The 12,641-nt window shown below is 35.0% G+C and overlaps 1 pseudogene; it reads left to right on the top strand.

The window, feature by feature from the left end:
• Positions 1–12,641, top strand: part of LOC106735983 (high mobility group protein B1 pseudogene) — a 36,426-nt pseudogene that overhangs the window by 809 nt on the left and 22,976 nt on the right.

Raw genomic sequence — 12,641 nt, 5'->3', positions numbered from 1 at the left:
TTTTGGGTTTTCTTTGAGCCGGCTTATAGGAAATAATTGTTGTTCTGTTAACTGAATACCACTCTGTAATTGCAAAAAAAAAAAAAGTTCCAGCTGTTTTGTTGACATTCTGAATGCTTCTAAGTAAATACTAAATTTTTTTATTAAAAAAAAGTGAACCATATATCTACAATATGAACTAATTATTAAACTCCCATGTATTTATCAGGGAGCTATGAGAGCATGTGTCTGTGCAAAGATGTGCATATAAAAGTCCATGGCAGCTTTGTTTGTACTAGAAAAAAGCTGGGGATAGTCCAAATGTCCATCAACTGGTCACTGGGTATATAAACTGCGGTGTATACAATAAAATATTATTCAGCAATAAATGTAAGGAACTATTGATAGATGCCCTAACATCGGTGCATTTCTAAATAATTATCTTGAGTGACAGAGGCCAGACAAAATAATACATGCTGTTATGATTCCATTCATATAAGATGTAGGAAATGAAAGCTAATGCATAGCAGCAGAGAGATCAATGTTTACATGGGTGTAGACATATTGCCAAACTTATCACATTGCATATTTTAAATAAATTGTATATATTTCAAACATATGCAGTTTATTGTATATCAGTTACACCTTTGTAAATCTGTTAAAAAAAAAAATTTCAAAGAAGCCAATCTAATCTATAGTTGAAATCAGAACTGTGGTTGAAGGAAGAGTAAGGTGAAGGTGGTCTATTGGGATTGGGTGGGAGAGGCATGATTAATCTATGTAAGCTTGTAGAATTTTCTATATATTGACTAGGGATGGGTTATATATGTGTATGCATTTATACATTTAGGTTTTGTGCACGATATTATTTAATAATAATACCAGTATGGTAGTAAAACAGAACAAAAGAACTTTAAAGAAAGTGAATATCTAATAAGCTTTATATTAGTAATGCTTGGTTAGTCACTTCATTTAACTTGTTGATAAAAATAGTTCACATATTACTCAATTCCAAATATTTGAGTAATTTTACTGTATTTTTCTTTTTATAAAACTATGATGGTAGTATATATATATATATATATATTCTTCAACTAATGAGTCTGTGATTCTGTTAGATATTTTAAGGCTTTACCTTATAGCTTTATTCGTGAGTCATTTCTAATATTTTTGGTTATAATTACCCCTATTCCAAAGCTCATAATAACAAGAGCACCAAGGTAACAATGGTTTGTAATTAAGGCTAAGTTCCAGGTGAGTCACTTTTTGAAGCCAGAGGTATTGCAAAACAGTTATGTAGGTAGTTTAACTATGTGTTACTAATAAACGTTAATTATTACCATAACAGGAGTCCATTACTGTATAATAATCACAAAGGTATAAGAAATACTAAATGAGGGTTTTTTTTTCTTTTTGGAATTTTTTTTTTTTTTTTTTTTTTTTTTGCTATAGGGTGCATGGGCTCACCAGAAAGACAGCGACAAAGAGCCAGAAAGCATGAGAAATCACCCCTCAGGGATGGCCATGCCTCAATCCCCCCTCCTCCATTCTCCTCTCGGGATCTTGGGCATGCATGCACATGCGCCCGGCATGAGTTTAAGCTACCGGGTCCGGGACTTGAACCCCGGTCAACTACATGGGAGTCCAGTGACATAGCCATTATGCTAACTGCTGGTCCCTAAATAAGTTATTTTAAACAAAAGAGAATAATAGTAACTAACCTACATATGACAAATAAATATATTCAAGTGTGCTAAAATAATTATACATAGCAGTTACAAAGTATAAGCTCCAAAGACGAGAGTAAAATAATGTATGTGAGCAATTTGTACATTGCATAGACCTAGTTTAGGTGGATTCATTTTTGACTATTCACCTCACAGGTAAGTGGTACTTTGCTTAAGCTGGGCTATTTCTCTTTGGTATTGGTTACTACAGAAATCACTGTGCTTTACCTATGCATTTGACACAGTTATTCTCATCTAGATCATATTTGAGTATTCTCATTGATTTTATAATCACAAACAAGTTATTAATATTTAAGGTCATTTTAGCAAGAATTCATGCAGCAGGCATCCTTAACCCCTGTCTAATACTTCTGCCATCTCTGAAATTCATGTTGTAAATCAACAACTATTCACTATTTCACTGACAGTGTCTCATGCCCTAATAGTCACCACATCCTTAATTTCTTCTCCATTCTTCAAGTCTTAACTGATTATTAATTCAGGTTCCATATCTATCCCCAAGGATTAGACTAGGGGATGAGTTGAGATTTTTGGCATAATAAAATTAGCTTTAATGAGAAAATAAATACTTCCATCAATAGTTATTATTATTTGTTATAAATTATATAACAAATATTGACATTTTTGTTACTTGTCTTGATTTTTTAACATCCTGCCTAGAAATTAGGGACAAATGCTAGCAATGACTTTTTCATGAATTTCTAGGTTTGAGAACAGATTTAAAAGAAGAGGAACCACAGATTTCAAATATCATAAAATTAAGAGCACTGTGGTGAATGCCCAAAAGTCTATTTTCTCACATCTACGTATACTTGAGTTTTCAGGGTCCACTCTACAGAATGCCAACACTATTCCTGAAGGAGCTTTAACAGTATTCATAGACTACTGAGGCAGAAAAGTTTGCTATAGGATCAAAAATATCTTTTAATTATATCTTCCTCTTGTCTCATAATGCCATCAAGACATAAAAATGATTGACTAAAACTACATCTGTTCTTTAGGCTAGTCCTCATTTTTCAGTGATAGAAACAACTCCATCATGTTGCCCAGAACTCTTAACGCCACCACCATCAGTATGCTGATCAGCACTGGGGACAGTAAATTAATCCTGATGCTGATGAAATACTAGAAGAAGATACTCCCATTTCTAGCAAACACAATTGTAATATAGATAATCATGACATGGAATTAGTAATACTGATGCCCATGTGTATGCAAAACTCTGATTATATTTGCAGTATTACACAGGGGTGTAAAATTGCATGTTTACCCTCTCCTGCAAAAGTGTATGTTTAAAATTGTGTAGAACTCCATGGCCCTTTGGCCTAGGGGTTAAAGGAGCTGGATTCCACATGGTCAACCTCAGTTTAAATACCAGCCTGGCAACTTGAGAAATATGCCAGGTGCATGTGGGTATATGCCCAAAATCCTGACAAGAAGGATAAATGGAGGGTAAGGAGTTGCAGCATGACCACACCCAATTTGAGAATGATTTCTTCCTCTCCTCTCTCTCTCTGGCAAGGACACGTGCTAAAATAAAAACAAAAACAAAAACAAATGAAACAAGAGGAAGAGGACCGGACAAAAAGAGCCTTTGAGAAAGCCATGTAATTTTTCAATAAACACCTTTGGTTCCCCCCTGTACTCTTAAATATAATCCCACAAAAAATTACAAGGCAATATTTTAGAGAATTACATAAGGTAATGCAAATTATGAATTTTGTTTCCTTCCTTTCTTAATTGTTCATGCTATTTAAACATTAAAAAAAGAAGAAAAAAGTCACGTAAGTACTTAGCAAAGGAACTTAGTGTGATATAGCTTAAATAGTCACATATGTTCCCTAAATCTTATATTCATGTATAAACACAAATGATATGACTATTATAAATTAGATCATAATTATGTGTATATTATAGTTTTTGTTGTTAATTTTTACCAGAAGTGCATGCACAAGCCTGAAAGAGAGAAAAAAAAGAGTGAGAAGGAAAGTGAAGTGGGAAAACAGTCCACATAGGGGGTGGTCATGCCACAATCCCTCCTCCTCCACCTCTCTCTCCTCTCCTCTTCCATCTCTCCCTTCTCTCCTCTTCCATCTTTCCCTCCTTTCAGGATTTTGGGCACTCACACACATGTGCCCAGAGTGTTTTTCAAACCACCAAGGGTAGGACTCAAACTGCCTGGTCGGCCATGTGGGATCCAGCCACCTTAACTACTGGGCCATGCGCTGGCCCAGATATTATATATTATATATGCTATTTTTACAGTCTGACATTTGTTTAAAGTAAAAAACTGAACATAAACAAGTAAAAATGTTTTCCCCCTTGATTCCCTCCCCCATTTCATTTCCCGCTCTCCCTTCATACTGTCTCTGGTATCCACCGTTGCTCCCCTTGCTTTTATGCCTTCTAGTCTTCAAGTTTCTGCCATAGAAGTGCAGACATTCAGTAGATATTACATGGAGACATAAAATGCCTCTCTTTCATAGTCTGGCTTGCTTCGCTGAACATTAAATCTTCCATATTTGTCCACTTTATATGAAAAAAAAAGCAAAACATTCAATAAACTAAAAAAAATAGAAAAGTTTCCATGGATGACAATGTGCATGGTAATTTCTTTGATTTGACTAACATACAGGATATCCATGGTGGGAAAATTCATTTTCCATGTTTCGTAGACACACAGTGATTGAATGAAAAAAAAAGAATAAAATAAAATAAAAACAAGTTAAAATAATGTATGTAACAATAAAGTTTACTTTTATCATCATTGTTTAACCTTAGTGAGCAAAGTTTAATGTTATGTTAAAATGTAGCACTACAATTAGACAAGCTAAAATGGTTATAAAGTCATTTTGACAAATAACCAATATCAAAAGTGTATTTATTTTTTATTTCCACTCCTCACCATATTACATATCTCACATTTTAATGTTATATTGTTTTTTGTAGAGGTTTTTTCCTATAGGGCACATGTGCTCTCCAGAAAGCCAGAGAGAGACAGAGAGATAGAAAGTGAGAAATCACCCCCCAGGGGAGATGGCCATGCCGCAGTCCCTTCTCCTCCAATCTCCTCTCTGGATCTTGGACATGCACACACATGCACCCAGTGTGAGTTTAAGCCACTGGGTCCAGGACTCGAACTGCAGTCGACTACATGGGAGTCTAGCGACATAGCCATTACACAAACTGCTGGTCGCTTAATGTTACATTTTAAGTAAGTTAATTGACTTGAAGAAGTTCAAACTGGTGACATACATGACACTTTATCACAAAACAAAATTGGAGAAAAATATTTTAAATTTTGTCTATTTTTACATCTTCTAAAGGCTATTAATGGGTTGTTGTTTGTGAATAAGAAAAACAGATATATTTGATTGCTGTCAAGAACCATGAAGAGTCTGAGATTTTACCCTTCTCACAAGCTGACATGCTAGCCTGTCATAGTCATGGTTGCTGGCAGAAGATACAAAGTTCTGGGACCAGCAGTTAGCATAATGGCTATGTCGTTGGACTCCCATGTAGTCAACCAAGGTTTGAGTTCCGGACCCAGTGGCTTAAACTCACGCTTGGTGCGTGTGTGTGTGTGCCCAAGATCCTGAGAGGAGAATGGAGGAGAAGGGATTGTGGAGTGGTCATCCCCCCTGGGGGGTGATTTCTCGCCTTCTGTCTCTCTGTCTCTCTTTTTGGTGAGTACACGCGCCCTATAGCAAAAACCTCTCAAAAAAAAAAAAAAAAAGAAAAGAAAAAGAAGATACAAAGCTCTTGAGTAAGAGACCGAAGATTTTATTATTTATAGTGATAATAGTAGCCATAAAATCAGCACTTGTTTCCTAAGCCCCAGTTCCCATGGGCTGATGCAAAGAGTTCCAAGTAACTAGCATGCATAGTGGGTTGCATTACAGGAGAGGAACCCTAGGCTTAGGAAACTTGAATCATGTATCATAGGCAGTAAGGATGTCTTTTCTTTGATCTAAAGAAGTTATATTTACTGTCTAAGGCTGTTCTCTACACAGACTTTCTCGACAAGATGTCTGGAACAAAGGACAACCATTGTCTCACTTGAAAGATATACAGAAATGCAAGCAATCCATGAGTATTGTCCCCTAACAGTACATGTAATATTTAATAGTTGAATTTCTTTCTGTAATTGATATTCTCCTTCTTAGACTTAAAACCTTAGAGAAGTAAAGTAAATCTTTAATGAAAGGGAAAATATCTTTACGAAAGTGATTGTTGTACCCAATCCATTTTCTTAACATACATATGAACATTATATATTTGGGAGAAAATAAATAGAATGCCAATTAAAATCAACATCAACAAATTAGTTTTAAGTATTGTATGTTAAATTGAGAAGTTACCCACAAAATGCATTCACCATTGTTAATCTTATTCCAGATAAGTTTCTTTAATAAGAAGTTAAAATTTTAGCAAAATGAAATAAGATCCTTTCTTTTTCTATTTTGTATATAAAAAATGAAGTATTCTGTGAAAATATATCTATTTCCCCTAAGTGGAGTTAATTGAACATACAAAGTGCAGATAGATGAATACAATGAAAACAATAGGCTTGGGGTACTTCGTCCTTCCTCTTCCATTGCATACACACATATCATTAGTATGTGACAGGTAAATGTTCTTCGTGGTTCTGATCCCTAGGTCCTAAGGTTTTCAATGGCACCATAATAAACATTTATCCTCTTACCTAATGAAACATATTTTATAGTCTCTAACATTCTGTGAAAAAGAATCAATGAGGCATAATATTATAAGATTCCTTACCAGTATTCTAATGGGAGTATCTGCTGGTTACAGGGAGATATTGAAACATTAACTATTCAGTTAGTTTTAAAGATTTAGAGGTTTGTGGTTTAACATTCTCAGAACTACGATAATCTCCTTATTAAAAAATCTGAGGACTGGTCATTATTGCTTTAGAATTCAAAAGAAAATGCCTCTACCTGTATTTTTGAACTCACTAGTGACATTAACAGATGCAATTTGTTGCTGGGGAGGATGAAGGAGAGTGCTATTGGAGCAAATAGTCTTCAAATCAACTCAAATCACAGGTACAAACAACACTGCTAAAGAATCTTCTGGTTATTATATCACTTATAAGAATGTGTTGAAGCTATGTTTCAAAACCAAATATAGTCATATTAAAACTGCCTGTAAAATAGTCCAAAACATATCAGCTCTGTCTCTAAAAATTCATGAGAGTATAAAAATAAAAACACTGGATATGGCATGCTAATAAGTTGAAGATTTTTTATGGTTAATTTTTATTTCTTACGACAGGTTTAGAAACATGCCAGTAAGTACTGAACTAAATGATAAAAACCTTCCTTATGAACTGACCATGGTAACAAGATCACAGAAGTCCATATTTTTAAAATATGAATTCAAATTCCTTCTTAACATTGACATAAAAACAGGCCGTGACGAGCGTTGCATCAATCCTTCCCAACTGTCTCAAAAAATATGTGCACTGTTACAATAAAAACAGTTCACCAGCTGTTTATGGAAAAATTATTTGACGAAAAACAAGCATGGCCATATGGCGCTCTAGCTCTGCTGAGGGAGCATGAAGAATAATTTTGTAGGCTGTAGTACATAATAGTCATGCTAAGTAGGGTGTCCACTATTGCAGACACATCACATTAATAGTTAATCTGTCCTTTTATCCTCTAAGTACTTACATTTCTTAACAGCTTGTAGTTTGAAAACAAGTTAACGACTCACTGATTAACAATTAAGATTTTGGAAATGACAAAATATTTGATGTAATGTGGAAATACATGATATTAATTTGCTAATTAAAGATATTGTTTAAATCATACAGTAATCGGATGATATGAATGTGATAAGGGCAGATGAGTTTCATTTCTAACTAGAGGTTCCAAGAATATTAATACATTGAAGGTACTACACAGTTGACTTAGAAGAAAAACGATTAATTAGAAGAGGTACTTCATGTAAGAGCCAAATCAACATATACACTTGAATTCCTAGAATTCCTAGAGTCTAAAAATTGTACCCTACTGGGACCAGCAGTTAGTGTAATGGCTATGTCGCCGGACTCCCATGTTCAAGTCCCGGACCTAGCGGCTTAAACTCACGCCGGGTGCGTGTGCGTGCATGCCCAAGGTCCCGAGAGGAAAATGGAGGAGGGGGGATTGCAGTGTGGCCAACCCCTCTGGGGGGTGATTTCTCGCTTTCTGTCTCTGTCTCTCTCTCTGTCTTTCTGGCGAGCACACACGCCCTATAGCAAAAAACCTCTCCAAAAAAATTTTAAAAAAAAATTGTACCCTACTCACTTTCATTTCTTTGCAATATCTATGGCTGTGTCTTGCACATAATAAGCATGTAATAAATATTTGCCAAATCGAATCCTCTTAGAAAGAATGAGTCATAAATGCCACTGGCAGACCCTCAAGTCCCTTAAGTTTATTTGGAATTTCTGGACTACATCAGGGAATAACTATTGTCTATTACATGGACTGCATACCTGAATGTTTATTAGGTTATGAAATTTCAATATTAATTCTCACATTATTTTTCCTTTTTGAGTTATTTACATAATGAGAGCTAAAATCAACTGAGAAACAAAATTGAATGGCCTAGCTTTCATTCGGCAAATCAGAATGCTTGACTTAAGGTCCTTTAAAACAAGTTTGAGAAGGAAACAGCCAGATTAGAATCCAGTCACTCAGATTTGTATGTTTTGGTCGATACCCTGACAAAAAGTTGCTCATTGACATGTGGCTCTGTCATTAATAACTTCAGAATGTCAATTGAATGTCATAGTGACATTAATAACTGAGAAAGAAACCACAGCACAGATACTTCCGTAAGAAAAATGTTGCAGACATGCCATCTATTTCTAAAATCCTTATTCTCTATGGTTTTCATGGTTCATTTGATACATGAATGCCTAGTTTAAACTCATGATCTATGTGCTTTGTTTCCCCATACCAATTCCAAACCAAGTATATTAATCTTTTGATTTCGTAGATTTGGAATTCCACATACACAAAGTTCTGATTGGTAATGACTTTCTTGTTTACAGCTGGTAAACACAATTAGTATGTAGGTTAATTACGTCTCAAGGGACGCTGTCAAAAGACTACAAACTATTCATACCTGGTTCGATTCATGGGAGATAATCAATGAAGATGTATTAAGAAAGTCATTTAAAAGAGTATTCTAGGAAACGAAGTCATTATGTTGGTATAAACGGAGCTCAAGAAATAATATTTGAATGATAAAACAGATAAATATTGGAATCACAGAAGTATCAATACTCTAGTCAATGGCAGTAGCAATGCAGCAAAGCTCACAAGACAAGAAGAGTTTCTAAAATATGGCGGTTTATCCCTTTATTCTGCGTTTAAGAGGGACTGAACTTTTTCCACTTGAGTTTGTTTTATATGTTACACAGAATCTGTCAGAAATACAATTTTCCAGGGACGCACATCTTTTTATTGATTTTCACAATGGCATGTGATTAGGGTAACTGATTTTTATCACTTGAAAATATGGGAGAAAAAAGCAAACCATTCAATAAACAAAAAAAAAAAAAGGAAAATTATCTGTTGAGGACAATGTGTACGGTAATTTCTTTGACTGGACTAACATACAGGATATTCATGCTGGGAAAATTCATTTTCAATAGTTTAAAGATATACAGTGATTGAATGTTAAAAAAAGAGAAAAAATGTTTTTATAAAACATGAAAGATTGTTGGGGTTCATTGGCTATGAGAAAGTATTTTCAGTAAAATGTTAAATACATATAAATGTAGATATAGCTCCCTTAACTGGACTGTAGGCCTGGCCCTCAAGTGGTTTAATATAGTCTTCCAAGGTGTTTTTGTTTTGTTTTGCTTTTGTTTTCTTAAAATGAGATTTTTCTAAAGGGTGTATGTGCTTGCTGGAGAGACAGAAAGTGAGAAACTACCCCCCAGGGAGTAGACCATTCCACAATCTATTCTCTTTCATTCTTCTGTCAGGATCTTGGGCACGCATGCACACACGCCGGGCATGAGTTTTAAGCCGCCATGTACAAGAGTTAAACCATGGTTGACTATGTGGGAGTCCAGCAACATAATCATTACACCATCTGGTAGTCCTCTAAGGATTTTTTTCAAAATAAATTTATAATATATTCATCAGGCAAAAATCATAAACAGGTGGTCTACGGGCTGAATTTGCCTGTATTTTTTTTTATTCACACAGTAAATTTACTGTGGTTGTTATCGTTAGTTTGCTTAGTTTGTTAATGTGTGTGCTTATATACTTATTATTCAAGTATAATGTGCATAAAAACAGAAGTGTGAGCAAGTCATAAATTCACAGTTTGTTGAACTTCTATAAGTTCTTATCACACATCATCTAGATCAGGAAGAAGAACCACAGCAGAGATAATATTGTGAGACAAACTTAGCAGGCATGCCATCAATTTCTAAAACTCAAGAGCTCCCACATAATCTCCATCAGGTTGCTACTCCTTCCCAAAACTAACTACTACTATGACTTCTTAAAGTTCTAAAAGATAACTTTGCAGTTTTGGGACTTTATATAAATGGAAGCAATGGAAATGACTGCCTTAATTTTATTATTGGCCATTAGTATGTCCTTTTTTGTGAAGTGCTTCTTCAAATCTTTTGTCCAGTTTTTCTATTGGATTGTCTCCCTTTTTCTTATTGTTTTATATGTGTTCTCTATGCATTTTGGAAATAAGTTTGATGGGGAGACAGAGAGACAGAAAGTGAGAAATCATCCCTCAGGAGGGATGGCCATGCTGCAATCCCCTCTCCTCTAGTCTCCTTTCGGGATCTTGGGCGTGTGTGCACGTAAGCCTGGTTTGAGTTTTAAAGCTGCTGGGTCCAGGACTCGAACTACTGTTGACTATGTGGGAGCTCAGCGACATGACCATTATTCCATCTGCTGTCCCTGTATTTTAATATATTCTAATTTATCAGTTTTTAATCTTTTTTTTTTTTGCGAGAGAGAGAGAGAGAGAAAGGAAGCATCCCTCCCATAGGGTGTGATCACACCACAATCCATTTTCTTCCATTTTTTCATCCCATCAGGATTTGAGACAAGCATGCACATGCATCTGGCATGTTTTGTAAGCCTGTGGGGCTAGGAGTTGAAGTGCAGTCAGCCATGTGGTATCCGGTTCCCAATACACAGGACTTAACCACTGTACTACAGAACTAGTCCCGTTTTTATCATTTTTATTATGATTTTTGTCCTGGTTAAGAAATTGTTGCCTATTCTACGATTATAAAGATATTATACCACATTTTCTTCTGAACACTTTACCTTTCATAGTTAGAGATGCGATTCATCTGGAACTCATTTTTTAAATTATGTGAATTAGATGTCAAGTTTTATATTTTTCCCTCAAAACTAATAATTGATCCAGGACCAATTATAAAAAGACAGTTATTTTTCAGGTGCATTAGAGTTGTCATAAATCTTGTGACTGTTAGACGTGGGTTTCGTCCAGAAGTTCTCAACTTTCCCATTGGCCTATTTGTGCATTCTTTTGCAAATATTATATTGCCTTAATTACTGTGGTTTTGTAATATTTTTTGATATGTGGTATTGTAAGTAATCAAGTTATCACCCTTTTCAGGATTACTTTGGCTGTACTTGGCCTTTCGGTTTCTATATACATTTTAAGGTCAGTTTGACAATTCCCATTCTTGAAAACTAAAAAAAAAAAATTTGATTGGGAGTGGGTTGAACCTAATTCTTAGCTGGAGGAAACTTTAAAAAATTGAGTTTTTCAATCAATGTATAATTATTTCGTTCTGTACTTTCTCTGTTTTTAATTTCTTTTGCAAGAACATTTTGTACTTGTTTCTCAAATTTATTTCTGGGTATTTTACCTTTTTTAAAAGTAACTTTATAAAAGCATTTCTTAATCTACCTTTTATTCGTTTATTTAGATGGGGCTATAGATATACAATTAATTTGTCTATATTGAACTTTTCCCTACTACAACATTGATCATTTTACTTAATAATTTTAAATATTTTACCTATAAATTCTTTTTAAATTTTATGTAAAATATTATATGGTTATTAGTGACCATTAATATCCATTTATTTCTTTTTCTTCAATTCTTTTATTGCTGCTGGAGGGGACATGTACTCTCCAGATGGAGAGGGAGAGAGAAAGAGAGACAAAGAACCTCCTGATAGGGCATGATCATGCTGCAATCCTCTTTACTCCATTTTTCCATCTCCTCAGGGTTTGGGGCACACATGTACGCGCTCCTGGTATGTCACTCTCAGAAATAAGATTTAAACCACAACCAGTCATGTGGTATCTGGCTCTCTGTGTGCAGAGTTGAACCACTGCACTATGGGGCCAGCTTTATGCTTTATACCTTAATATATGTATATATGTACATGATTTTTGCCTCTGTACTGGTTGGGAGTCTTTAAAATGTTAAATAGAAGTGATAACAGTGCTGTTAATAGGCATATTTGTCTTTCTGATCTCGAGGAGAAAACTTGCAGTATTTCACTATTAACAGTGATGTTTGTTTTAGGAATTTAGATCCTGCCATATTTGAATCAGGAAATTTCATCTCTTTCCTAGATTAATAGCTTTCATCAGTAATGAGTATTTGTTTCTGTCAAATACATTTTATGTATTGATGTATATGATTTTTTTTCTCCTTTTGTTCCTGTTCACTTTATGAATTAAAATGTTTGATACTTTTAATGTGAAAGAAATCTTTTTTTTTTTTTTGAGAGGTTTTTGCTATAGGGCATGTGCACTCGCCAGACAGACAGAGAGACAGAGACAGAAAGCGAGAAATCATCCCCAGGGGGGATGGCCACACTGCAATCCCTTCTCCTCCATTCTCCTCTCGGGATCTTGGGCACGCACG

The sequence above is a fragment of the Tupaia chinensis genome, unplaced genomic scaffold (genome assembly GCF_000334495.1).
Source record: "Tupaia chinensis unplaced genomic scaffold, TupChi_1.0 Scaffold000600_1, whole genome shotgun sequence".
Lineage (NCBI taxonomy): Eukaryota > Metazoa > Chordata > Mammalia > Scandentia > Tupaiidae > Tupaia > Tupaia belangeri.
The sequence above is the reverse complement of the archived record's forward strand: the minus strand, read 5'-3'. Positions and strand labels throughout refer to the sequence as shown.